General features: G+C 37.2%; 2 non-coding genes across 2 annotated transcripts; both read left to right on the top strand.

The window, feature by feature from the left end:
- The first annotated feature begins 17,989 nt into the window (after positions 1-17,989).
- LOC126005398 (U2 spliceosomal RNA) lies at positions 17,990-18,180 on the top strand. Its single transcript, XR_007494504.1, has one exon. It is a non-coding gene; the product is annotated as a U2 spliceosomal RNA (small nuclear RNA).
- A 4,779-nt stretch (positions 18,181-22,959) lies between these two features.
- LOC126005640 (U6 spliceosomal RNA) lies at positions 22,960-23,066 on the top strand. The gene has a single exon (XR_007494683.1). It is a non-coding gene; the product is annotated as a U6 spliceosomal RNA (small nuclear RNA).
- The last annotated feature ends 4,174 nt before the right edge of the window (positions 23,067-27,240 follow it).

Genomic DNA, 27,240 nt, shown 5'->3' with positions numbered 1-27,240 from the left:
TTCTTATTTATCTAGTCTTTGTCGATTTCTTTCTTTGTTTTGGTGTGGATATTGAAGTTGTTGTCTCCATTTATATTTATTTTTCTTCTTCTTTTCTTTTCTTCCTTTATGTGCTCTGCCATGTGTTTTTTTTTTTTATCTCAAGACCATGGCTTTTATGTGGTGCTTATCTTTATTGTTGGAGTGCTCACTGGATATTTTATTTGACACCTCTTTTTGTACTTTTGTGGTTTTTCACCTTCTTTTTCCCCTTCATCTCACCAACATAGGATGAGAGCCTCCAGAAGGATTCCTCCCATTTTTGGTGTATTTGATTTTTTCCCCCAGTTTATTACTTTTCTCTACTTCAAAAAAACCCACATAACTTGAACTATCTAGTCCCACCTCCCAATTAGAACAAAACTAAGGCAGGTACCAAAACCAAACAGGGGTAGGACCACTAACTAAGTAGTAAGCTAGGCACAGAGGGGACCACTTATTCTGGCAGTCCCAGGGGTGAGGGAGGAGGATATGGGAGGTAGGACAGGAACGGAGATGGAGGGAGGGCAATTCGGTGATAAGAATTCCCCTGATTTTATGTGAATATGTACCAAAAATATTATTGTCAATGATATGTAAGCCACTATGATTAAAATAAAAATTATATTTATTTAAAAAAAGAAATATTCTGGTGGATAAAATCTGAAGCACAGCTTCAGGCTGCAACATGGGATTGTAGAGTCTGAAAAACTGCTTACAGTAGTCACATATCAGAAAATGTCCTTGAGCTGGGGGTTTCTCAAAAACCAAATCTGGTAGCTAGCAACAGTCCACAGCAAAGGGAGATAAGAGAAGAGGAGCCACTGAGAGCAAATCAGCAGTAGCAGCTGTGGCAACTTCTTCCAAGTTTGAGGCAAGGCAGGCTGAGAATCTGTATTTTTTCCTTTGGAAGCTGTTTGGCAGCTGGTCGGAGTGAGGGAAATGTTCTGGTTCCTGAGGAGTTAAGATATGAACGTAAAAAGGGTTAAATAGGGAGAAATAATAGATCGGGAGTGAGAGAGTGAAGGACTAGAAAAGAATTTGTAAGATGGTATGGTGGGGTTATTTATAACAGGGGGAAGCACAATTTACAACATAGACAGACATGTATATTGCAGAAGGACATTAGACAGACATTGAGGTAACCAACACATACATTCCAGGACACACATAGACAGACACTGAGGATTGATCCATGTGTTACAGTTGAAAAGCTAACCCAGGTGGAATGGGTCAGAATGCTTAAAAATATAAAACCAGCAAGTCAGATCTAAAGGTTTTTCATTTTCTAGGCCAATCATCATCGGTGAGGGTAAATTTTACTAAAGAAATGCTTTCTGGGTTAGATTGTGTACAGAGCATTCTTAAAATAATCGTAATTTTTAAGTCTAGAAAATTAAGTGATATGGTAATGAGCACTGTAAGAGGAGTCTAGTATTGTCTAGTAGATTTTGAGCATCCAGGTTCTTTTTCTGAAAGCGAACTGAAATCATAATATAAATCATTATGATATTATCTTGAATTGAAAATACATTTCAATAACATACTCAATGAATGAACATGGTAGCAGGAGTGTATGGCATGCATTCTGTATTCCAATGTTATATGTGGACATAAACATTAGCTCATATTTTCAGGCATAATCAAACAGAAAATGAGAAGATTAGAATTTTTGTCACGATATCTTAATGACCACTGTCTTTTGAGTTTAATATAATATAGCACTGCAATGTGAAACTAGGGTAGCCAACCTATATCTTCAAATACCTCTGTGAACAGAAAGATCAAGGAGTTCTTATAGACAAATTAAAATTAAGACACTCAAAATTCATATAGTGAGCACTGTAGCAATCAGGCATTGTCTGTGGCAATCAGGCATTCTGCACCAGTTTCTGTGGATAAAAGCATTAGAACATTTTTATAGACATCTATAAAGACCAGTTGATTAGACTTCTGCTCAATCTAAATAGTTGTATCCTTTACTATAGGTTTCTTTGAAATATAGAAGAGACTATAGGTTTTGTGTTTCTCCTTTTCCACTCAATTTCTTGACTTCTCACTATATACTTTGGGTATATAAAGGTGTTCCAGACAACTACCATTTAGACCTAGTGTTTTCAAAGAAGAGGGAGATAGTGGGCATTGGGTAGTGGGAAGGTTGCACTGGTGAAGGGTGGTGTACTTTATTTTTTAATCACTGAAACCCAACTATAAACATGTTTGTAATTATGGTGCTTAAATAAATATATCAATTAAAAATTCTCTGTTTTCTTGGATTTCATGTAGGGAAACATGGAACCGTCTAAGTTGGTGCAAGTAATAATTTATTAGTGAGACTCATAGAGGTGATCTGGCTGTATTTCTGGAATGCTGACTTAAGGAAAGCGACAGTTTTTTTTTTTTTTGTTTTTTTTTTTAACTAATCTGCAGACAATGGGCGCCTGGAGACCATGCATGAAGCAGTTGGCTCCACCGGGTTCTCAGCTGCCTCGTGTCTGAGATTGCCAGGATAGATGCCAGTGTGGCTGCTGCTTGGGTTTAGACTGGGCTCAATCACTGAGGAGATCTGAGTTGTTTTTATTTCAATTTTGGTGCTTATTTGGTACAAAGAGAAAACAGAACAACAGCAATAAGGGACTTTAAAAGCAATTTATTTATTTTCATGAATTCTTTTGCCAGAATCATGTTTTTCTATGTTGTTTTCTTTTTTCAATAGTTCTGAATGTCAATTGTTTGCTAGGAATAAAGTCTCTCTCTCTCTCTCTCTCTCTCTCTCTCTCTCTCTCTCTCTCTCTCACACACACACACACACACACACACACACACACACACACACACACACACACACACACCAGTCCCTCTATCAATTTTCTATCTCTTTTCCTTTGCTTATTTCCAGAAAGTTTTCTTTTGCCTACAGAAGCTTCTTTCTTTCTTTCTTTCTTTCTTTCTTTCTTTCTTTCTTTCTTTCTTTCTTTCTTTCTTTCTTTCTTTCTTTCTTTCTTTCTTTCTTTCTTTCTTTCTTTCTTTCTTTCTTTCTTTCTTTCTTTCTTTCTTTCTCTTTCTTTCTTTCTTTCTTTCTTTCTTTCTTTCTTTCTTTCTTTCTCTTTCTTTCTTTCTTTCTTTCTTTCTTTCTTTCTTTCTTTCTTTCTTTCTTTCTTTCTTTCTTTCTTTCTTTTTCTTTTTCCTTCTTTCTTTCTTTCTTTCTTTCTTTCTTTCTTTCTTTCTTTCTTTCTTTCTTTCTTTCTTTCTTTCTTTCTTTCTTTCTTTCTTTCTTTCTTTCTTTCTTTCTTTCTTTCTTTCTTTCTTTCTTTCTTTCTTTCTTTCTTTCTTTCTTTCTTTCTTTCTTTCTTTCTTTTCTTTCCTCTTTTTTTTTCGGGCCACACTCGTTTGATGCTCAGGGGTTACTCCTGGCTAAGCGCTCAGAAATTGCCCCTGGCTGGGGGGACCATATCGGACGCTGGGGGATCGAACCTCGGTCCTTCCTTGGCTAGTGCTTGCAAGGCAGACACCTTACCTCTAGCGCCACCTCGCCGGCCCCAGCATCTTTCTTTATTACGAGTAAACTTATATTCATCCTCCAATAATCTGTTCAGATATTAGCTTTTGTTTCTTTTCTTTTACTACTTCAGATAGGAGGTAAGAGGCTTGATCTTGTAGTTTCACAGAGCAAGCAAAGATCAGCCTAGTCTTGAAGGTTGATTATGTCTCTAACACTTTTTGAAATATACAGGAATTAACAGATACAATTTCCAAAACAACCCCATGAGTTGGCAGTAATGAGTACTTAGAAGTAAAAAAAAAATTAAATAGATGTCTCTAAATCATCCTCTTAAGTATCAAGATTAGAACTAAAATACAGAAAGTCTGTGCCCTTAAATATCATGTCTAAGGTGTCTAGAAAAGGTATAAAGAGTTCTTTTTTTATTAAATTATGGGATTTTTGAGGGTTTCAATTGTTTCCCCTGCTTCTTTTTACTGCAGAGTATATAATAATGTCTAATTTATAACAAATGCATTAATTAAATAAATGCATTAATCAATATTCAATCTAGGAAATTATTAGTTTAATCTTAAAAGAAAAACACAAAAGGAGTTGGAGTGGTGACGCAAGTGGTAAGGCATCTGCCTTGCCCATACTAGCCTAGGATGAACCGCCGTTCGATCTCCCAGTCCTATATGATCCCTCAAGCCAGGAGCAATTTCTGAGTACATAGCCAGGAGTAACCCCTGAGCATCACTGGGTGTGGTCTAAAACCAAACCAAAACAAACCAAACCAAAACAAAAAACACACATACACAAGGAATGAAAAGATAATTCTAGTGGGAGATCATATGTCTACCATGTGCAAGGCCCTGAGTTTAATCTCTGGCACTATGTAGTCCTCTGAGCATGGCCAGATACAATCCTGGTGGCCTCCAAGTGAAGCCACTAATTTTAAAAATAACGTCAGAGTTCTGCTGTAGGTCACTTTGAGGACTATGTATGTCTGGTGCACCTGCTGCCCAGTCCCTGGGCCCAGTTCCTGGGCCTGCCCATTCTTTAACCCTGTTTTATACTTGCAATTAATCCCCAGAATTGTGCCTGTCCAGGCTCCTTACTCAGATCCAGCTCACAGCCCCTTCCTGACTTTTGCGTTAGTCATTATTCTCCTTTTACCCCCACCCTCCTGGTCTTCAACCTAATATTTATCTCTCTTTTTTTTTTTTTACCATTTTCTTAATTTTTTTTATTTTATAAAGACAAAGATGCAAAATAAGAGGACAAGGTGAAGTTACAGTGTGAAGACAATCACCCGTAAACAGAATTCTCAAAAGAAATCCCCTTGCTGACACCTTAATTTTGAATTTTCAGCCAAAAAGCATTAAGAAAAATAAAACAAAACATATGCACAATTACTTTGTCTCTCAAGTACCCAGATTATAGTACTTTATAACATTTCTTAGCAGTACACAAAGCAATCTAAAGCCACAAAATTTATGTAACTCCTTTAACATTAAGATTATAGTATTGTTGACACAGTTGATCATAATACATTATTTCATTAAGGATGAGTCAAAGGAGCACAGCAAAGAAGGTGTTAGAGTGGCAATTGTTTGCAAAATATAGAGGACATGGAAAGGAAAAGCCTTGGCCTAAATACAAAAAGACCTTACCCCTGAAGTTTTCTGGCATAAGACCAACTTTAGGCTCCAGGCATACTAACCTAGTCATTGTCCAACCCAAGTCATTGTCTGTTATTTCTCTTCTTTTTGAGGCTCAGATTTTAATATGGCTCCAAGTTAAAGAAAGGTCATTTTCTCACAGTCCAGTTCTGAAAAATTTTCCTCTTTGACTAAGTAATAATTCAAGAGTGAATTTATCACATGCTGCAATTTCAGGATCAATGAGGAAGTCATTATGCACCCTTGCTTATAAGCCTAAAAATGGAAATGGTGGTCTCACTGTGCAAAGATGTAATTCTTAAAATGAAGGAAGAACTATGAAAAAGCTGAAGTGAGATTTGCTCACCAAACATCAGCTCAATGAACAGAAATGATAAAGAATGGGGACTTCTTGATAGAATTCAAATCGTCAGATGTTTTAAAGAGATGGATTGTCTGTTTTAATTATTTTTTGAATGCCACATTGAAAAAAGAACTATTTTAAAATATAAAACTATTGAGATAAAAGAAGAATTTTTAAATGGTTGAATATCCTATTTGTTTCTACTAAAATTTAATAACATCTCTTCCTTTGCTCCCATTTGGGGGCAGGAGGGTAATTATCACTAATTTTGACTATTAAAAGAAAAAAAATTGAATTTTCTAGAATTTCTGTCATATGAGTTTCTTGAAATGTGTTGTCATTTTCACTTTACATTGAATGTTAATGCCTTTTTTTTTCTTCTTGACTCACCAATCCTCAATGGAAGATTTTGCTTCCAGACTCTACATGGTTATGGTGGCTTCCATGGTTCCCATACATCATCAGCCTTCAATAGGTAAGATCTGTTTTTGTAACTTATGAATCTCTTCGCTTGACCACTAATATTGACTCAGCCAGGTCACGAGTAGTTGATTGTATGAAATAGATTTGTCATTATACTCTGTATAAAACCAAAGCATTGGAGAACTTTACCCACACAAGTAAGCTCTGCAGTGGCTCAAATAGATCCAGTCATTCCATTCCCATAGATTCCTGTCCTTACAACTTTAGCAAATGTTTACTAGATTTCCAGCTTCATACATTTGTTTTTTTGTTTTGTTTTGTTGTCTGAGAATATTTTACTGTAAAAGAAACCTACTGTACTATCTCCACACCAAAGACTATAAATGCTAGGAATTAAACAATAAATGACTACAAAGCTAATGGGAATTGTTATATAAATACACCACCCCCCACTCCTAACATATAATTCCTTCTTTGCAAGTACTTCCAGTCACATTAAGTTTTTGTGATGTCTGTGATTTTTGTACCATAAATAGTAGGTTGCTTGATTGTGAGTCTTTATTTTCTTCTTTTCCCATCTTATTTCTCTAGTCTCTTGTTGAGAGTTCTTAAATGAAGCACTTACACTCAAAATGGTGGTGATAGGTCTGTTTTTGGTTAAACCAAAACTAAATTCATACTTACAGCATGAGTCTCAGACTAAAGTCATTATCAGAGCCTGAATTAGTCTCACTCATTTATGGGTTTTAAGAAAAATGAAAGACATATTTGCAATAATTTTTAAAGACAAAAGAGAGGAGGGCTGGAAGTTCCAGCTCACCTCATGAAGCTCACCACAAAGAGTGATGAGCTTAGTTAGAGAAATAACTATACTGAAAACTATCCTAACAATGAGAATGTATGAAGGAAATAGAAAGCCTGTGTAGAGTACAGGCAGGGGTGGGGTGGGGAGGAGGGAGAATTGGGATATTGGTGATGGGAATGCTGTACTGGTGATGGGGGGTGTTTACATGACAGAAACCCAACCACAATCATGTTTGTAATCAAGGTGTTGAAATAAAATATTATTTTTCAAAAACACAAATTCAAAAAACATAGTACAGTTACATTAAGTATGCACACATTGTTGTATAAAAAAAAAAGAAGCATTTGTTGATGGGACAGGAGTGATAGCACAGGGAGTAGGGTGTTTGCCTTGCACATAGCCAACCTGTGTTCAATCCCAGGCATCCCATATGGTCTCCTGAGCATGTCAGGAAAGATTTCCGAGTGCAGAGCTAGGAATAACCCCTGAGCACTGCCAGTTGGCCCCCAAACCAAAACAACAACAACAAGAAATTTGTTGAGAAATTATTTCTGCTGGGGGCTCATGAATACTGTTAGGTAGCATGGTAAAGTAATAACAGGATGGGGCTAAATTAAAGGTTTTTTTTTTTCCCCCAGGAAATTAATTCTACTAGAGGCTCAGGAATAGGAAGTGATTATCAGATTGTGTAGCAGAGAAAAGCATGTAAGAAAAGGAAGTCTTGGGGCCGGCGAGGTGGCGCTAGAGGTAAGGTGTCTACCTTGCAAGCGCTAGACAAGGAAAGGACCACGGTTCGATCCCCTGGCGTCCCATATGGTCCCCCCAAGCCAGGGGCAATTTCTGAGTGCATAGCCAGGAGTAACCCCTCAGCATCAAAAAGGGTGTGTCCCAAAAAACCAAAAAAAGAAAAAAAGAAAAGGAACTCTTGGGACCGGAGACATGACATGGAGGCAGGGCATTTGCCTTGCATGCAGAAGGATGGTGGTTCAAATCCTGGCATCCCATATGATCCCCCGAGCCTGCCAGGAGCGATTTCTGAGCAGAGAGCCAGGAGGAACCCCTGAGTGCTGTCAGATGTGACCCAAAACCAAAATCTAAAAACCAAAAAAAAAAAAAAAAAAAAAAAGAAAAAAAAAAAAGGAAAGGAAGTCTTTCATTGAATCTTTGGGATTGAAACAAATGATCTTTTTAAGAATTTACTTTATGTATTATGCATTTTTCTTCTTCAAAAATTTACATATTCCAAGTAAGATAGGTAAATTATGTCTATAACAATATAAAGAAGGAACCTATTGTACAATGGCTTTATCTTTAAATAATAAGAATTTTATGTTCTCATTTTCTTGGAAAATCTAATTGAATAGTCCTTGTGAAAAATTATTTGAGGATAAAAATACATGCTAGCAGCTATTTTTACTACTGTTTTCTTGTCATTATTTACCTACTGAAAAAAGTATGCATCATCCTGATAACTCTATAACTGCCAAATGAAAAAGTATTAAGATATTTTTTATCAGTCTATTGAATATATTAGCATCTTTACTAAAAAAAGTTACCTAGGTCCAAACAATTGTGGCTGAGACTAAATCTTTTGGCATACAATCACAAATATTTTTAGAATTAGATGATATAGTAAGGCTGATAAAGTGAGTTAAAAAATCAATTGCTATGAAATTTAATTTGGCCAATTTGACTTTCCTTGTCTTCAGGGAAGAGGTGTTAATTTTCTTTGTGCCAGAAGTAAGAATGGTAAAAAAAAACCTTTACAGAAGTATTCTTTCTTTTGTCTTTTTAAAGCAGGTCTCGCTCCTCTATGGGATAAAATAAATCATTTCAGATTAATAGGTGTAAGACACTTAATGGTATTCCTTTCTGGAGAAGAGGGAGGACATGGTTGGGTGGAGAAGAGAATTAATATTTATACAAATTAGTGAAGGTGAGTGTGGGAAGAGCAAGAATGGGAATAGGAGGGAATTTGAGAGAATTAAAGGAGAGACATGTAGTGGGATAGTTTTCTTCAAGTTGAAATGAAAACATCTTTATGATTAGATGAATTTCCCAAGGAGAAATTTTCAGTTGTAAACACTTAAAGAATGTGAGGTGAACTCTGCTGGGAACAGAATGATATGAAATTATTCCTATGAGTGAAGTCATTGAGATATACTTTTGTGAGATTTGTTCTTTATTTTTGTTTTAACCACATCCAAGAAAACTCAGGGCTTACTCCAGGCTCTGCGCTCAGAAGTCACTTCTGGCAGGCTCAGTGGCTACTTTGGTGGAAATTTTAAGGTGAAGTATGTAGAAATAAGATTTAAAAAAGATGTTGTATAATTACTGGGGTATCCTATAAAGGGCTCTGACATAGAAAGAACCAAATGAAAGTGAATGGACATCAAGCTAGAATTATAGGGGCCCTCTGGGGGCTCTCTTCTATGTAGATCTTCAATCACAATCTGTAAATAGTCACAGTACCTTCCTCCCCCATGAAGATCTGGATTCCAAGTTTCCCAAAAACAAGTAGTGAAGGAGAAACTCAAGACTAAAAACTTCTGGTCCACTGTAGAAAATAAAGAGGGAAAGCGCTCCAAATTTTACTTATGACACTCATTGACAAATTTCACCTTAGGTATTGAGTAGGTGCTCTTTAGTTCCTAGTGTAGGCATTAGGTTACACAGCTTTATAAACAGATGATGTGGAAAAGAAGAGAAAAGGGGGGGAAAACCCTAAGTTGCTGTCCACAGGAGCTGAAGGGAAACAGTGAGAAAAGTGAGTAGAGAAAATAGTTGGATACCAGTCTTGATCCTGATACTCTCTGAGCAATATTTCCCCATGCTGTATCTTTGTCCACACTGTTACAAAACCAGAAGTACACTCATTCCTTCCATATTGTTGGCTCCTCCTCTGTTGGATTACTGGCTCCACCCTAATCAATATTAAATCCACCCTAGGGTGTGATCTGGTGATGGGATTATTGGATTATTCCCTACTTGATATTTTTCTCCCACCTTAGGGTATGGCATGGTTCTTGTCAAGTAAAGTAGGGGTCTGAGGAAGGCAGGCTCTCATTCTTTGGTCTTCCTCTACTAAGCTGCTTTTCTTCTTAGGAGCAGAAGGCTTGTGTGGTGGGATTCCTTGCTTGAGTGCTGGGTTTCTTGAACCGTTCTTGTACCTTTTTACTGTGTGGATTATTTCCTGTGTTAACATTTGCTTCCAGACTCACGTCTCGCCAGATCCTCTTTTTTGGAGCCTGGAGCTCCGCTTATACTCCTCTATCATATAGACAAAATGTCTACTGTTCCTTTTATCTTTCTGTAACCCTAATTCTGTACTTTGTGCTGAGGTCTTCATACTTTCACATTGGACTAGCATTAAGCATTACTTGGGTACTGTATGTTTGAATGTTTGTCACCTCTTATAAACTATAAGCACTTTAGGCAATGTTCTTTCAATGGCTCTCCTCCAAAACTTGATTAAATAATATGTGATCCACAATATTATCTTTGAACTACATCCAACTACATGATTCCTTTGTGAAGTTAAAATACTATTTTCTCAATAGAAAAAGAAATTACTCTTCAAAATGTTGCTGTTGTACTTTTTTTTCTCTGACAGCACAGTCAACAGTGATTGTGCTGAAATGAGTGGGAACTGATAGATATAGCAGAATTTCTATGAGACTAGTTCTTTTATATTGTTTTTCAGATGGGCAGATAGTCCACTTATTTTTCTTTGAAAAGTTTAACAGTCACTGTGACTTCCTAACTGCTCAGTTTTGCCTGTGGCATCTACCCAGAACTTCACTGACACACAAGACAGAAAATGATGTTTCTGGAGGTGAAACGATGTCATCTTTACTTCTTAAATCTCACTTTGATGGGCAACATTAAACATTAAACACCTGTTAATGGGGAAATTTCCATAGTTTCTGGGTTCTTGGTCTGTGATCTGAAGAGGATGTGGTGATGGTGAAGTTGGTTTATTTTTCCAGGCCAAGGAGAATTAAATACTCCAGCATGAGAAATCAGGACCTGTGCCCACCAGGCAAGCAAAGAGGTGTGTAGAATCTGTTGTCCAATTTAGGTCTTTGAAGGGTCCAGGAAGTGATGTGATACCTCAGTGTGGGGCTTTGTTTCATAAAGTGAGCAGGAGTAGCAATCTAGGATTCAAAGCCCCTGGTTCTGTCTCCTCTACATTTGATAAAGGGAGAACACAGAACAAGCCAGGCTAAAAAGGCCAGAAATTGAAATTGGCTTTTGTTTATCTTCCTGCCTGCTAACTCTACCAAGGAATTCTGGCAGCTGAATAAAACCTCTGAAAGAAAGGGAATTTTTTTTCACAGACTTTTAATAAATAATAAGGGGTATAAAAATCTAGAGTAATAACACTGAAATTGTAACAACACTGAAAATTCTACTTATAAAGTGTGTGTCTTTGCTTTGTCCTAGATGATCAGGCTGTGAAGCATGATTGTTTTTCTTATATATTTTTTAAATATTAATTTTTATTTTTTAATTTTGCAGTGCTGGGCAGCTAATGAAGGCTCAGAACCTTCTCAGAAGGGAATTGCAATTTTTTACTCTTCCACGAAGTTTATCTCAGTTCCAACTAGGTAAGACAACTGCACTTACACTTATGAGACTGACAATATTGGCAGACCAGCTCCAAAGATTCCTTTAGAGGGAAAGGTGACTTGTAGTGGTTGGTTGGTATCTTCCTTCTTCTGCTTAGGAGAAGAGGATGCCACATTAATTTGGTGGAAACATCAGTTTGAATTTTGAGTTGTTTCTCCTTTATTTTGCTCTCCAAGATTTGGTGAATTTTACAAGGACAGAATAATGCTAAATATCTGGATTTAGTAATCTGTATCTGATTTTTTTTAATTTTTAAATTTTATTTTATTTTATTTTTGGGTGATGAACATCTGGCAATGTTCAGGGGTTACTCCTGGCTCTGTGCTCAGAAATCGCTCCTGGCTTGGGGGACCACATGGGAGATCGAACTGTGGTCCATCCTGGGTCAGCCATCACTGCACTGATTTTTTACATTCTTAATTCTGGTAAGAGTTTTTAAGTCTCCTTTGGTATTACTGTCAGCTCCCAAGACTGTACATCTCTTCCAAGCAGGACTGATGGCAAATCTTATTGCACTCACATAGCAAATAACTACATGATCATCCCCGTGACTTATAAAGTGAATACAGTATACAGAATGGAAGAGCTTGTCAGATATTTGAAAATAAATCCTTTAAGCTTTAGGGTTTCTTGTCATATACTAGCATGCAGCTTCATCACATGGTTAGACAAGGCTAAAATTGAACAACCACTACTTTTCTTTGAGCTTTAAGGGAATATGTTCCCTAAAGTTTCACAGACATAGTAGGGGTAAAGCTAGTTTCTGCCATTCACCATGGGCAAAAAACCACTTCTTTAACCCCTTTTAAGAAATTGTAAAAATATGGTCTAATAGTTTTTCTTGGGCTTGTCTTCTGGATGCACAAGGGGATCCCATTACTGTTGCTATAGTATAAGATAGAATAGTTTCCTCTAATTGTTGATTATGCACATGTTCCTTCAAAGTTGTGATAAATTCCTCACACAGAGAGAATGAGAAAAAGTGAGTAGACATCTCATTTCTTCTTTTGTTTTTTAGTGTTTCTCAAAATTGACTGCACCTTGGAATCTCCTAAAAAGGTTTTAAACATCCTAATTTTCTTGTTTTTTTCAAGATTGATTAAAGTCTGTTAGTAAAACACCAGGAAGCATTGGTTATTTTAAGGTTAAATCTTAAACTTTTTAAAAATTTATTGACCAGGTGGTCCTATCACAATCACCTAAAACTAAGTGGAAATCAGAAGATGTATCGTCCTTTGAACTATGAAAAATAAGAGCACTAACTACAGAAAACTGACTTTGATAACCGTGACTGGGCAAAACTTACCTTGGGACCAATAAAGAAAACCCTACTTTAGACTGTAGCCCAGGGCTCTCACAAAAATCAAGATTTCTTAGTACAGAGGCCCAATTTTGACAACAGAGACTGAGTAGAACCTTTGGAACCATAATATCCTAGGCTTCGGCTTAGGGACTGAGCAAAAACAGGGAGCACATGATACAGAAGACTGAACACAACAAAAATGATGGAACAGAACCTCTAGAACTGTAAAGGCTCTATCCTAGACCTTGTCCTATGACCTGTGCAATTACTAAGATTGCTAGCTACAGTGGCCTGATTTTCTCATCCACAATTGAGAGGAAAGCCCTTGGGATATGGTAATGAGTATATATGGAACCAGTGATTGCTCCTATGAAGGTATGCTTCAAGAGGGGAGAAACCCTGAATCTCTTGGGCCACAGGATTTTCCTTTATTCCCCAATACTTACTGCGCTTATGCAAAAATAAAAGTGGGGGGAACACCAAACCCTGCCACTCCAGCACTCCTTCTTCCTTTCCTATCTGAATTTCCTTGATATATATATATTTTTTTTTGCCTAATTGCTAAGGCAAGTACTTCCAGTACTATGTTGATTATGAGTAGTAAGAGGGGACAACCTTGTCTCATACAAGATATTAGAGGATAGGCTTTTAGTTTATCTCCATTGAGAATAATATTTGCCATTGGCTTGTCGTAAATGGCCTTGACTATATTGAGAAATGCTTCTTCCATTTCCATCTTGTTGAGACTTTTTTTTTCATGAATGGGTGTTGTACCTTATCAAATGCTTTCTCTGCCATCTATTGATATGACTATATGGTTTTTATTTTTTATTTTGTTGATATGTTGTATTATGCTGATTGATTTATGTATTTTAAATCATCCTTACATTCCTGGAATGAAGCTTACTTGTTTATGGTGGATGACTTCCTTGATGAGGCATTGGATCCTATTTGCCAGGATTTTGCTCAGGATCTTTGCATCTGTGTTCATCAGGGATACTGTTTTGTAGGTTTTTTTTGTTTGTTTGTTTATTTGTTTTCAGCATCTCTGTCTGGTTTTGGTATCAGGGTAATATTAGCTTCATAAAAACTATTTGGGACTGTTTCTATTTCTTCTATTTCTTGGAAGAGCCTGAAAAGACTTTGTAGTATGTCCTATTGAAAGGTTTTAAAGAATTCGTTAGTGAGGTCGGAGAGATAGCATGGAGGTAATGAGTTTGCCTTGCATGCAGAAAGTCAGTGGTTCGAAACCCAGCATCCCAGATGGTCCCCAGAGCCTGCCAGGAGCAATTTCTGAGCATATAGCCAGGCGTAACCCTGAGCATTACCAGGTGTGACCCAAATATCAAACAAACAAACAAACAAACAAAAAGAATTCATAAGCTGTGTCATTAAGCTATTTTTAGGCCCCTTCTTTCTTCCTGATGTGTGTTTGCAAAGATATAAATTTTCCTTTTAGTACCACTTTTGCTATGTCCCATAAATTTTGATAATTTGTGTCTTCATTGGAATTTATTTCTAGGAATCTTTTGATTTCCTCTTTGACCACTTGTTGTTAAGTAGTGAGCTGTTTTATTTTTAGGTGTTAAAATTTTTCTTCAGTGTTCCTTTGTAATTCACTTCTGATTTCAGTGCCTTGTGATTTGAGAAGGTAGTTTACACAATTTCTATCCTCCTGATTTTATGGAGATATGTTTTATGGGCCAGCATGTAGTCTATCCTGGAGAATGACCCATGTGCATTGGAGAAGAATGTATATACATTTTCTGGGATGGAGTTCTCTCTCTCTCTCTCTCTCTCTCTCTCTCTCTCTCTCTCTCTCTCTCTCTCTCTCTCTCTCTAGTCCACTTTCTTCCATTTCTCTTCAGAGCTAGTATATTCTTGTTGGGTTTAAGTCTGATTGACTTATCAAGGGGTAACAGGTGATATTAAGGTCTCCGACTATTATTGTCACTATTGATATCTTCTTTCAAATTTTTCAACATTGCATTAAATATTTTATTGGTTTTGTCATTGACTGCATATATGTTTAGAAGTGTGATTGCTTCCTGTTGTACACATCCCTTGATTATTAGGAAATGTCTATCTCTGTCCCTTATAGCTTTTCTGAATCTAAAGTTTTTGTCATCAGATACCAATATGATCACTGAGCATTTTTAAGGGAGTTGTTTGCTTGGATGATTGACCTCCAATGTTTGATTTTGAGTCTGCTTGTTCTGACTATTCAGATTTGTTTCTTGTAGTCAGCAGAATGTTGGATTTAGTTTTCTGATTCATTTTGCCAATGTGTGTCTCTTTAATTGGTGCATTTAGCTCATTAATTTTGAGAGAGATTATTGTCATGGGATTTAGAGTCATCTTTTTGTAGAAGTTTGGTGTGTCTTTAGGTCTGTCTTGTCTAAAGTAAACCTTTCAGTTTATCTTTTTTTTTTTTTTTTTGGTGTTTGGTTTCTGTGTCACACCCGGCAGCGCTCAGGGGTTACTCCTGGATCCATGCTCAGAAATCGCTCCTGGCAGGCACGGGGGACCATATGGGATGCTGAGATTCAAATCACCGTCCTGTGTCTAAGGCAAACGCCTTACCACTGTGCTATCTCTCCAGCTCCTCAGTTTATCTTTTAAGGCTTGATTTTGTCTGTAAAATTTCTGAGTTGCTGATTATTCATGAAGATATGTACACTTCCTTCAAATCTGCAAGTGAGTTTGCTGGGTGCAGTTTTCTAGATGAAGCATTCATTTTGTTGAGTTTTGTCACTGTATCCCACCATATTCTATCCCTATCTGTGGGATTCATCATTGTGACTAGGATGTGTCTTGGGGTGTTTTGCTTCAGGTCTCCTTTAGCTGGTACTCCTCAGCAGCGTTTTTCAACCACTGTGCCACAGCACACTAGTGTGCCATGAGATATTGTCTGGTGTGCAGTGGAAAAATTCCAATTTCATTGGTAACATTGTAGCTTCAGAATGATTGGTCTATTTGTAAGCTGGAGTGCATGTTATGGACTATAAAAACTAAAGACAGAGAGAGACTGAGAACTATTGACGAAGAGTTTTGTGTGTGTCTTTCTTTGATTCCTGCCAGAATACCAGCTCTAGTGGGTTGGTGGTATAGTGGTAAGCATAGCTGCCTTCCAGAATATCAGCTTTGTGCTCAGCCAAATGGGCCCAGTTTTGCACTGAGTAAGTAAACAGAAATATATGAACAATTATAAAAGACTATATTATTTCATAATGAAGTAATTATAAAATAATTTCTTTGTGTTTATTTGATCCTATTCAAGAGAATTACTTTATATATATAGTCAATATAGGCACAGAGTTAAATTTTTTTTAACATATTCTAATGGTGGTGTGCCTCGTAATTTTTTTTTTCATGAAAAAAGTGTGCCTTTGCACAAAACTGTTGAAAACACTGCTCTTCGGCATGAAGGTTTGGTTGCATGCAGTCTTTATTTATTTATTTTTTATTTTTATTTTTTGTGGTTTTTGGGTCACACCCAGCAGTGCTCAGGGGTTACTCCTGGCTGTCTGCTCATAAATTGCTCCTGGCAGGCACGGGGGACCATATGGGACGCCGGGATTCGAACCGATGACCTTCTTCATGAAAGGCAAACGCCTTACCTCCATGCTATCTCTCCGGCCCCTGCATGCAGTCTTTAGCTCTGGGAGTTTCTTTGTAATGTTGTTCTTGACTGTTAATTCCTCCTGGGTCTCTAGGATTCCAATAATTCTTATGTAGTTTCTGTCGAGTTTATTAAAGACTTCTATTTTCCTCTGTTCTCATTCTTTGAGTATTTTTCTATTATCTGGTCATTTTCTTTAAGTTTCTTTTCCAAACTCTTCTTCTGTATAGAGTTGTTCTGCATCTCATCTTCCAGCTCATTGATTCTGTCCTCAGTTGCTGTTGCTCTATTGGAGAGGCTTTTCATCGAGGTTTTCATTTCATCTACTGAGTTTTTCAGTCCCATTATTTCAGTTTGGAATTTTCTGATTTCTATCTTGTGGTCTGATCAGCTTGATCTATGCTTTCTTTGAGATTTATAAACATCCTCCATACTTCTACTCTAAACTCCTTATCTGAGGAGGCTAACTAGGTGGTTGATACTTTTTGGGTCATCAGAGCTACCCTCTTCATTCTCTATGCATAATGTTATCCTGTATTGTTTTCCATTTACAGGCTTGTAGTGTAGTTTTTACTATGTTTTGTAGTGGGGTTCATGGTCTAGAGGATGCAGGGTTCGCAGAATAAAGTAGAGCTGCCATATTCCTCTGGCTCCACCCTTCATGGGTGGAGACAGCCTACCTTGTGTTGGGCCCTAAGACATTATTATTGCTGGGGTCTTCCTTGGCCACATCGCACAGGAAAGCAGAAAATCTTTTCCTTCCTTCCTTCCTTCCTTCCTTCCTTCCTTCCTTCCTTCCTTCCTTCCTTCCTTCCTTCCTTCCTTCCTTCCTTCCTTCCTTTCTTTTTTCTTCTCTTTCTTTCTTTCTTTCTTTCTTTCTTTCTTTCTTTCTTTCTTTCTTTCTTTCTTTCTTTCTTTCTTTCTTTCTTCCTTCCTTCCTTCCTTCCTTCCTTCCTTCCTTCCTTCCTTCCTTCCTTCCTTCCTTTCTTTCTTTCTTTCTTTCTTTCTTTCTTTCTTTCTTTCTTTCTTTCTTTCTTTCTTTCTTTCTTTCTTTGTGTCTCTTTCTTTCTTCCTTCCTTCCTTCCTTCTTTCTTTCTTTCTCTCTCTCTCTTTCTCTCTCTTTCTTTCTTTCTTTCTTTCTTTCTTTCTTTCTTTCTTTCTTTCTTTCTTTCTTTCTTTCTTTCTTTCTTTCTTTCTTTCTTTCTTTCTTTCTTCCTTCCTTCCTTCTCTCTCTCTTTCTTTCTTTCTTTCTTTCTTTCTTTCTTTCTTTCTTTCTTTCTTTCTTTCTTTCTTTCTTTCTTTCTTTCTTTCTTTCTTTCTTTCTTTCTTTCTTTCTTTCTTTCTTTCTTTCTTTCTTTCTTTCTTCCTTCCTTCCTTCCTTCCTTCCTTCTTTCTTTCTCTCTTTCTTTCTTTCTTTCTTTCTTTCTTTCTTTCTTTCTTTCTTTCTTTCTTTCTTTCTTTCTTTCTTTCTTTCTTTCTTTCTTTCTTTCTTTCTTTCTTTCTTTTTCTTTCTTTTCTTCCTTTCTTCTCTCTTATGGTTCATGAATTTTTGTGACATCCTAGAACTATTCTTCTCTATATCATTCTCTATATCATATATTTTACTATATGTGCTGTCAAAGGAAGCATAAGACTAATTTTCTTAGCTGACATAGCAATATAATCTTAGAAAAACACATAGTTTCTCAGCCTTTTGGCTAAGATCAAGTGTTGTATCTGTTCTTATCAGTTTAATATCTGATACGTAGTCTATCCGAAGACAATATATTAAATGGATCTTTGGTACTAGGAACTGGAATAGGAGCTTGCTCCATCCATTCCATGCATCGACCTGGTATTGCAGTACCTCCAAGAATGGTGCACCAAAAAAAAAAAAAGAAAGAAAAAGAAAGAAGAAGAAGAAGAAGAAGAAGAAGAAGAAGAAGAAGAAGAAGAAGAAGAAGAAGAAAGAAATAAAGAAAAGAAAAGAAAAAAAGAAAAACACTACAAAATGAGTAAAGAAAGTTTAGCTCTTAGTGATTTGTATTTCACTTGAACCTCTCAGGAAGTTATTCAAAGTCCATCATGATGAAAAAAATCTTCAATTACTTACTTTCCCTCTCAAGCTTTCATGTTCAAGAAAAGAAATGCAGAGCTTTTTCAAATTATATATGTATATGTATATATACAATTATATATTATGTATATATATATATATCCAAAATTATTTCTTTTTTTTTTCTTTTTTTTTTTTTTTTTTGGTTTTTGGGTCACACCCGGCGGTGCTCAGGGGTTACTCCTGGCTGTCTGCTCAGAAATAGCTCCTGGCAGGCACGGGGGACCATATGGGACACCGGGATTCGAACCAACCACCTTTGGTCCTGGATCGGCTGCTTGCAAGGCAAATGCCGCTGTGCTATCTCTCCGGGCCCCAAAATTATTTCTGTGCCTTAGAACTACTGTTATTTACTTACAGGGTATACTACATGCCTTGGACCTATTTTGAGATTTTCTATTTGTGTCTCTGTTTCCAAATAATTCTATAGAAGCATTTCTGGTGCCCCAGCTGGACAACAGTGATATAATAGATATTTTACAGTATAAAGTAAGATCCTGATATTATTTTTTAGCCATGTAAACTATATGTGTGTTGGCCTCTCCTGTAGGAAGATCTATAAAATAAGCCAATCATTTCCCAAATTAGACACATAATCTTTGGAATAAAGTATAACTCTGAGACAAAATTAAAGTGGGGTCACTAAGAATTTTTAAAATTTGTTTTAGGATATTTTATTTATGCATTATGATCATGAAATATTTGTTTTGTATACTCATTTTATATGTCTACATACCAGACATCACATAAAATTTCTGGGGCTATTAGCATTTACGACTAAAAAAACGTTTAAGAAGGCCCAATATTTTATGTTTTCTCACCAATTTCTTTTTTAAAAAAACTTTCATCAAAGTAGATATTTACCCTGTTGTTGCTCCTAGTTTCTTATTACGGTTATTTATACTCCACATAAGAGAGAGAACATTCTGAATCTGTCTCTCGTGACCAACTGTACTCTCCAGCATGAGATCCTCTAGTTCCATGCAATGAGGAGTTAGTACTCTATTGTGTATAGATACCATAGTTTCTTTTTCACTGTTTGTTCTTTAGTTTTTAAGATGTTTCAGATCTTGCCTATTGTGAACAGAGTGGAGCATGCATGATTGCATTTAGTAGATATGTAGTTCTTGGGGCCGGCGAGGTGGCGCTAGAGGTAAGGTGTGTGCCTTGCAAGCGCTAGCCAAGGATCAGGACCACGGTTCGATCCCCCGGCATCCCATATGGTCCTCCCATATGGTCCTCCCAAGCCAGGGGAAATTTCTGAGCGCTTAGCCAGGAGTAACTCCTGAGCATCAAACGGATGTGGTCTGAAAAACCAAAAAAAAAAAGAGATATGTAGTTCTTGATTTAACTCTGCAAATAAGATCTGTTCTATCTACCTTTTCGTTCTGAAGGCAATAGGTGCTTTTGTTAGCCTTATAAATACATTGGAGTCAGCTGGCTTCAGATTTTTATAACATTCCTGAAACTAGTGTGTTTTTGTTGCTAATATAGCTATTCCAAATTGAGATCTGAAATCATCATTCAGTTCTGATTGCTGCACAAATTCATCCTTTTAGCAATGGTACTTTTCTTAATCTAATTCTATCTTTACTTCAGGCAACATATTATAGCTAACTTTCCTCCTACTTTCTCTTTATCTATGTTTCAAAGCGCAGTTTCTTTTTGTGTAGGGACGTAGCATCTAGCCCTTGGCATATTACTGTGAACTTGGGAATACTTACAAAATGCTGGTCAAAAGCAGAGGTCTTCCCAGTTCTGTCTGATATCAACACTGACCCCAGGTTCTATACCACCTTGGGCAAGTGATTAACCTTGGTAGGTCTGTATGTCTTCTACAAATTAAGGATTATGATCATAACACCTTTAAATCATTAGAGAAGTAAAAACTTTGCATTCATGTAAAGTCTTGTTATAATACCTATAGCACAGAAAAATACTAATAATTAATTACTTATTATTAGCAATGAATAATTTTTTCAAGAAAAGGCTCAGGAGAGAAGATGAAGTGACACTTTATTCCTTTCAGAAATAGTCATCTAGACTCTGCAGCCACACAAATGTCAATAGCTTTTGTACATACCAGCCATAAATTTTTTTTATAAGAACCTAATGTTTGTATTTGGATGAATGAGAACATAGCAGTTTTCAGTCCTTCTGTTTCTCAAGAGAACAGGTAGGTTTTGAGTGCTGTGTAAGGACCTGGGGCAAGAGAGAGATGAGACAATGGGTAAGAGCTTGCCTTGCATGTGGCATGCCTGGGTTTGAGCCCCAGCCCTACTTACAGTCCTTGAGTGAGCCCTGAGCACAAAGCTAAGAATAAGCCCTGAACACTGCTAAAGTCTTTAGCACTGCTAAAACAAAAGCAAAAACTAATATTAAGTATCTTTCTTTTTGGGGGGTGGGTGTTCACATCTGGCAGCTATCAGGGGCCACTCCTGGCTCTACGCTCAGAAATAGCACCTGGCAGGCTCAGGGGACCACATAGGATGCAGGGATTTGAACCACCGTCCTTCTGCATGCAAGTCAAAGGCCCTACCTCCATGCTATCTTTCTGCCCCTATGAAGTACCTTTTTAATACTAACATTAAAGCAGAGCAGCTTTTCTTCACACTATGTCAAATCAGGACTTCACCCACTCTATTGGAGGCATCTCACTGTTCTTATGTAAGCACCTCTCAAATCTAAAGGAAACATTCTTATTTTTTCTTCTAAGTTCTGTGTATACCCTCTCTTCCTCCAAACCCCCACCACATGAACTTATATTGTACTGTTTATCTGCCATCAGTGATGAAATCATCCATGAGAATATTCTCTTGTATAAGAACCAGTTCTTATTCTTCTTGCACTATCCCTGAGTAGGCCTGAATAATTTTTTTTGTTGCTGTTGTTATTTTTAACCTCCTTTTATAAAATAATTTGCCATAAAACAGAGTGAAATTTTTTGGGGTAGTTGACTTTCAATGTCCCAACACACATCCCTTTAATTAGAGTTCCCTCTACCAGTTTTCTCCGTTAACCCTCTGCCTTCACCCCCACCCCAGTTTGCCTCTATCCAAACACTTTTCTCCTTTGTCTCTGTCTCTGTCTTTTTCACTCTCTCTGTCTCTGTCTCTTGTGTGTGTGTGTGTGCCACTATCTTTCTCTCTTCTCCTTTTAGAGACTGGGGTTTGCAGTATTGTTACTAAAAGGGTATCATGCATATCACTTTAATTCCTTTTAATGCAGTTAGGACAAAGAAGGGACCAGTATGATAATAATGGTTGGAAATGATTACTCTGGATAAGAAGTGTCATGAATGCTATTTAAGTGAATGGCATCAGTCCCACAAGTGCTTATAGTCTGACAGGTGGTACAAGACAAGAAGCTATGAACTCAACATGCGCCACAAATAACAAATGTTCCAGTGCTGTTTAAGAGGTAATCACTGAATTCTGAGATTCCCAGGAGGCTCCACTGTCCCACAAAGTGTGATTCTCCTTCTCTTATTTTTGTTTCTGTATTGGCTCTGAGCCCTCAGGAATTCCTGCCCTGTCACCTTTGGATGTCACATAAACAAGTAGAGGCTGGTTAAGCCTTCAGCTGTCAGGTGGTGGACCAGCTGCTGCAGAAGAGGCTTGCCAGGAAATGCAGGCCAGGCAGACACTGGGAAGGAGAGGACAAGGCCCCACAGGAATGCTGTATATTGAAGTGGACTTCTCCCCTTTTTTCACTGTCTACAAAAAAAGATGACACTGCTATGATTGATTCTCTTGGTGGCTCAATGATATCTTAGTTAACTAACTAGGCAAGGAAATAGGGATCTCCTAGAATAGATACTCCTCATGGAGAAGGAATCCTTATCCATGTAATGGCCCACAGCATACAGGGCTACTTCTGGTTAAAAGTACCAATTTTATATTTACTTCCCTTTCTCATGCACATCTCCTTGTTTTTATTTAGCTATTTATTTTATTAAAGAAAACCACTGCCGCCTCATCAAAATATTTTAAAGGATGTGTAACAGAACAGCTTTGGTTTATTATTGGTGAAGTAGGTAACAGAATCTTCCTGAGAGAAACAAATATTGTTTCTCAGTACATAGGAAGTGAACACAGTCCTGGTGGAAAAACATTGATTAGAAACTAAGCAGTTGCAGTAATTCTGGAAAACAATGGAGGAATTGTTAGCATAATGAGCAGTTAAAATGTAAATGTCAAGTTGCCTACTAATCCCCTTGCCTACCCTGGTTGAATAAACATTGAAAAGGTGAAATTATTTTCCCCCCTTGAAAAATTAAGTTTGAAAGGTAGTCAGCAGAAAACTACAGAAATCAAGAAATGAGCTTTTTTTTTTTAAATCAACCAATCTAAATCTAAAACAGAGTGGACCATATCTATAGTAACTTCAGTAGTTGTTTTCGTTTCTCTGTAGTGTGCAGACAAAAAGCTTTTTATGGTGCTAGTTTTGGAATGTTGGCTCTCCTGAGCTTCCATGCTGAGCAGGAAGTTAGATGCTGGTGGTGGAGCTCAGTTGAGATTGTTCAAAGAGATCCAGACAAGAAATATTACCAGTGCTTGCTTCGGCAGCACATATACTAAAATTGGAACGATACAGAGAAGATTAGCATGGCCTCTGAGCAAGGATGACATGCAAATTCGTGAAGCGTTCCATATTTTTATACAGTGGTCCTCTCTGACTGCCAAGCCTAATCCATAAACAATTCATCTATACAATATATATAGTCCCTCTGATATATTTCCCCTCCTCCACACCAGAGCCCCTTCTACTCCCTCATTTCCCAATCCGGATTCGTTATCTTCCCCTTAATTAACCCTCTTTACCCTCAGTTCTTTAATTTGTTAGGCACCAAGACCGACCTCTTGCCCCAACAGATTCTGCCCTTTCGCACACCCCCACAAAGCTCATTATTACTCCTTAACTCTCTCACTCCCATCCATCAGTACCCCACATTTACCCTTTTTAACTTCAGTACTACACAGTTCTAATCACAGACCAAAGTTGTGCATTGGATTTAACAACCCCCAACTGTTTCAAAAGACATAAAATGGACACATAATGTCTTTTGAATATTTTATGTGTATTTTCTTTAACAGCTATAACTTTCTAAATATTCTTTTACCGTTACGATTCTACTCACTTTTTATCTTGTCTTCTCTTTGTGAGCTGTTCAGTAAGGATTTTCATGGAAGAGTCCCTCAGTTTAATGCTTATGATTGAACCATGTCATGGGGATTGTTGGACTTGTTCTTATGGCCCCCATATGTGCCGATAACGCCACGTGGCATTGTTCCTTGTTTGCATAGGCACATTAAAATGGGAAAATACCATACATACAAATAAGTTCTTATATAATAGAGATTGGAACACACAAATCTCGTAGTGCAATGGGACCTTACACCCTGAACCTGGCACAGGCCTCAGATGAATGGGCATCTTCCATTCACCCCTGAACCAGGGAAGCTATCTACGAAACATCCAAGGTTTTTTATAACAACACCTGGAAGCAATCCTCTACCAGGGAAGACCCTACCACGGCTCTGACATCAACCTGCTCAAAAGAGACTTCCCTTAGCACTAAGAAGACTTGACAACAACGACCTGCTTACAGGACAGGGTTCTCTGCATTGCCCTTTAATTGTGAGTGGAAACGAGAGGACGAGCTGCACCATCCTGACTGCAATATAGGATATGCAGATTCCAGGATTTTTAATACAGAAACATGATCCCAACAACAGAGACTGTGTAAAAAATAAAAGTGTATTGGCACTACAGACAATAACCTGGATTGGACAAACTAGTTTGCCTGGAGCCTAGAGTTGGTCTTATGCCAGGAAACTTCAGGGGTAGGGTCGGTCTCCTTGTATTTAGGCCAAGGCTTTTCCTTTCCATGTCCCTCATATTTTGGTGGGCCCATGCAAACAATAACTGCCACTCTAATGCCGTTTTTACTGTGCTCCTTTGACTCTAATCCTTAAGATAAACAACCCACTTAAACTTTTGAGGTTAACTTAAACTAATATGCATGTGCATGGAAATGTAAAAAAGTACTTTGCCTTCAATGTTTAAGGAGTTACATAAGTTTTATGGCTTTAGATTGCTTTGTGTGCTGCTAAGAAATATTATGTACTACAATCTGGGGACTTGAGGAACAAAGTAATTGTACATGGGTTCTGTTTTATTTTTCTTATTGTTCTTTGGCTGAAAGTTTAAAGTTAAGATATCAGCAATGGGACTACTGAGAATTCTATTTATGGGTGATTGTCCTTCCACTGTAACTTTACCTTGTCCTCTTTCTTTGCATCTTTGTTCTCATAATTAAAAATAAAAATTAATAAAAAAAGAAATATTACCAAATTATATGTGACATTCAGTAGAAATTGGCCATGTGTTTCTATCTTTGGTTCTTACAAATATTTGTTTCCATATTTGTTTTAACAAATTTCAGTATCTTTAGTATTTTCCAAAGAAAGTAACAATATTTGGCACTAATTAAGCATTCAGTACAAGATAACTATCTTTCTGTAACTTTAGATGCCTTTGGATCTAAATTAGAGGAATAAGACTGGGGTTTATCCAATGTTCCCAGCTATCATGAAGAGTTGTATGACTTCAGCATCTTCAATGATTGCCTCTGATCTACAGTTTAAATTACTAACACAATGTCTGGTACTGAGAGGCAGGCATTAACTCTAAATATTCAGATATTTTTTTGCTGATCTGATTTGACAAATCTATCCTAGTGAGTAATTAATTCTCCAAGTAAGAAATCCTCATAACTATTTGCTCAGTGAGACTTGTGAGTAACTTTGGACAACTTGTTGAGTTTTTCCTTGCTTAGATTTCCAATCAGTAAATTAAGAAAGCTTTGCATTTATTGTTATTATGAGAGTAAATGAGGCAAGATATATAAAGTCCCTGGTACACAATAAGGGCTCAGTGAACACTTGTTAGTTTTTCCTTCATGTATCTGGTGATTCTTTGCCTCCTCAATTCTTCAGGTCCCCTTGCGGGAAATTAGTTTTAGTGACTTTCACTTTTCCTATTTGAGTTTTAAAATGCCAGCTGCCCCTAATGACTCTGGTTTTGCTATTGCACACAGATTGTTGAGGGAGAGAACAGCATAGAGGGAAGTTTCTATGCTTTGGTGGCAGCCAAGACTTCCAGTTACCAGATTTTAGGCAATGTTTCATTAAGCATTGTTTATTTTTGCATCAAATTATATTTCAGAAATGATTGTTTTAAAAAATAAATGTATGAAGTCATGAAATTTTCCTATACATGGATGTACATAGAATCTATTATGCTGAGTGAAATAAGTCAGAGGGAGAGAGATAGATGCAGAATAGTCTCACTCATCTATGGGTTTTAAGAAAAATGAAAGACATTTTTGCAATAATTCTCAGAGACAAAAGAGATGAGGGCTGGAAGGTGCAGCTCACGATATTGAAGCTCACCACAAAGAGTGATGAGTGCAGTTAGAGAAATAACTACACTGAGAACTATCCTAACAATGTGAATGATGAGGGAAGTAGAAAGCCTGTCTCAAGTACAGGTGTGGGTGGGGTGGGGAGGAGGGAGATTTGGGACATTGGTGGTGGGAATGTTGCACTGGTGAGGGGGGGTGTTCTTTACATGACTGAAATCATACAACTACAATCATATTTGTAATCATGGTGTTTAAATAATGATAATAAAAAATTAAAAATAAATGCAAGATTCTGGTCAACCCAAGCCACAATGTTATGATTTATGTATCCAAATTATATTTTATAAGTTCAGTTCTGATAATTATTTTTATTTACAGGGGTTATAATGAATAGTACTCAGGAACTATTTCTGGTTCTATGTTCAAGGGTGATATCTGGTGGTGTTTGGGACCACATACAATGCTAAAGATCAAACCAGGTTTACCTATACAAACATAAAGACTTAATTCCTGTACAATCTTTCAAAGCTCCTAGTTCTAATATTTATCTTATTGGTGGAGATGGAGTTGACCATATCTGGCAGAGCTGTGGCTCTGTGCTGAGGAGCAAATCCTAGTAGCATTCAGTGTATCATATGCCGTACTGGGATTGAACTGGGGTCATAATCATCACAGCCCCATGCAAGGCAAGTGCCTTACCTTCCTGTATTATCTCTCTGGCCTCCTAATTTTAATACTTATACATAGATCTTAATCTCAGGGAATATACAGGCATTTGGAGATTTCAGAGAACTAAATAAAGTTGATTAACAGTGTATTAGAATGCACAATCTACTCCTAGAGAATTAATAAAACCGATGATGAGTGTGTTAGAATTGCAACCCCTGTTGGAGAAATACTAGGTGAATTCCTTATCAAACTGCCATACTGATGTTGTCAGAACAATAGGCTCATTCTAAAAAAAAAAGCTCTTGCATTTTATTTTATAAACTAGGTTAAATTAGTTTTCAGTTATTCAAAGTTTCTTGTATCCATGACCAATGAATATGATAGTGAGCATAATTTTTTAGCAGTTCTTTTTTTTTTTTTTTTTGGGCATCACCTGGCAGTGCTCAGGGGTTACTCCTGGCTGTCTGCTCAGAAATAGCTCCTGGCAGGCACGGGGGACCATATGGGATGCCGGGATTCAAACCTTAGGTCCTGATCGGCTGCTTGCAAGGCAAACACCGCTGTGCTATCTCTCTGGCCCTATTAATATTTTATAATCCAAAGCAAAAATTTGATAAATAGAAAATAACTAATGAATGGAGTTTTGGTTTGGTTTGGTTTTGCTTTTTTCTTAAGGGAATGTTGACTTAGACTGTAGACAAGTAAATGTATATATGTAGTCTTCTATTTAATACC

This window comes from Suncus etruscus, chromosome 3, assembly GCF_024139225.1.
Source record: "Suncus etruscus isolate mSunEtr1 chromosome 3, mSunEtr1.pri.cur, whole genome shotgun sequence".
NCBI classification, from domain to species: Eukaryota; Metazoa; Chordata; class Mammalia; order Eulipotyphla; family Soricidae; genus Suncus; species Suncus etruscus.
Note: the sequence above shows the minus strand (reverse complement) of the source record. Positions and strands in the feature narration are given on the sequence as shown.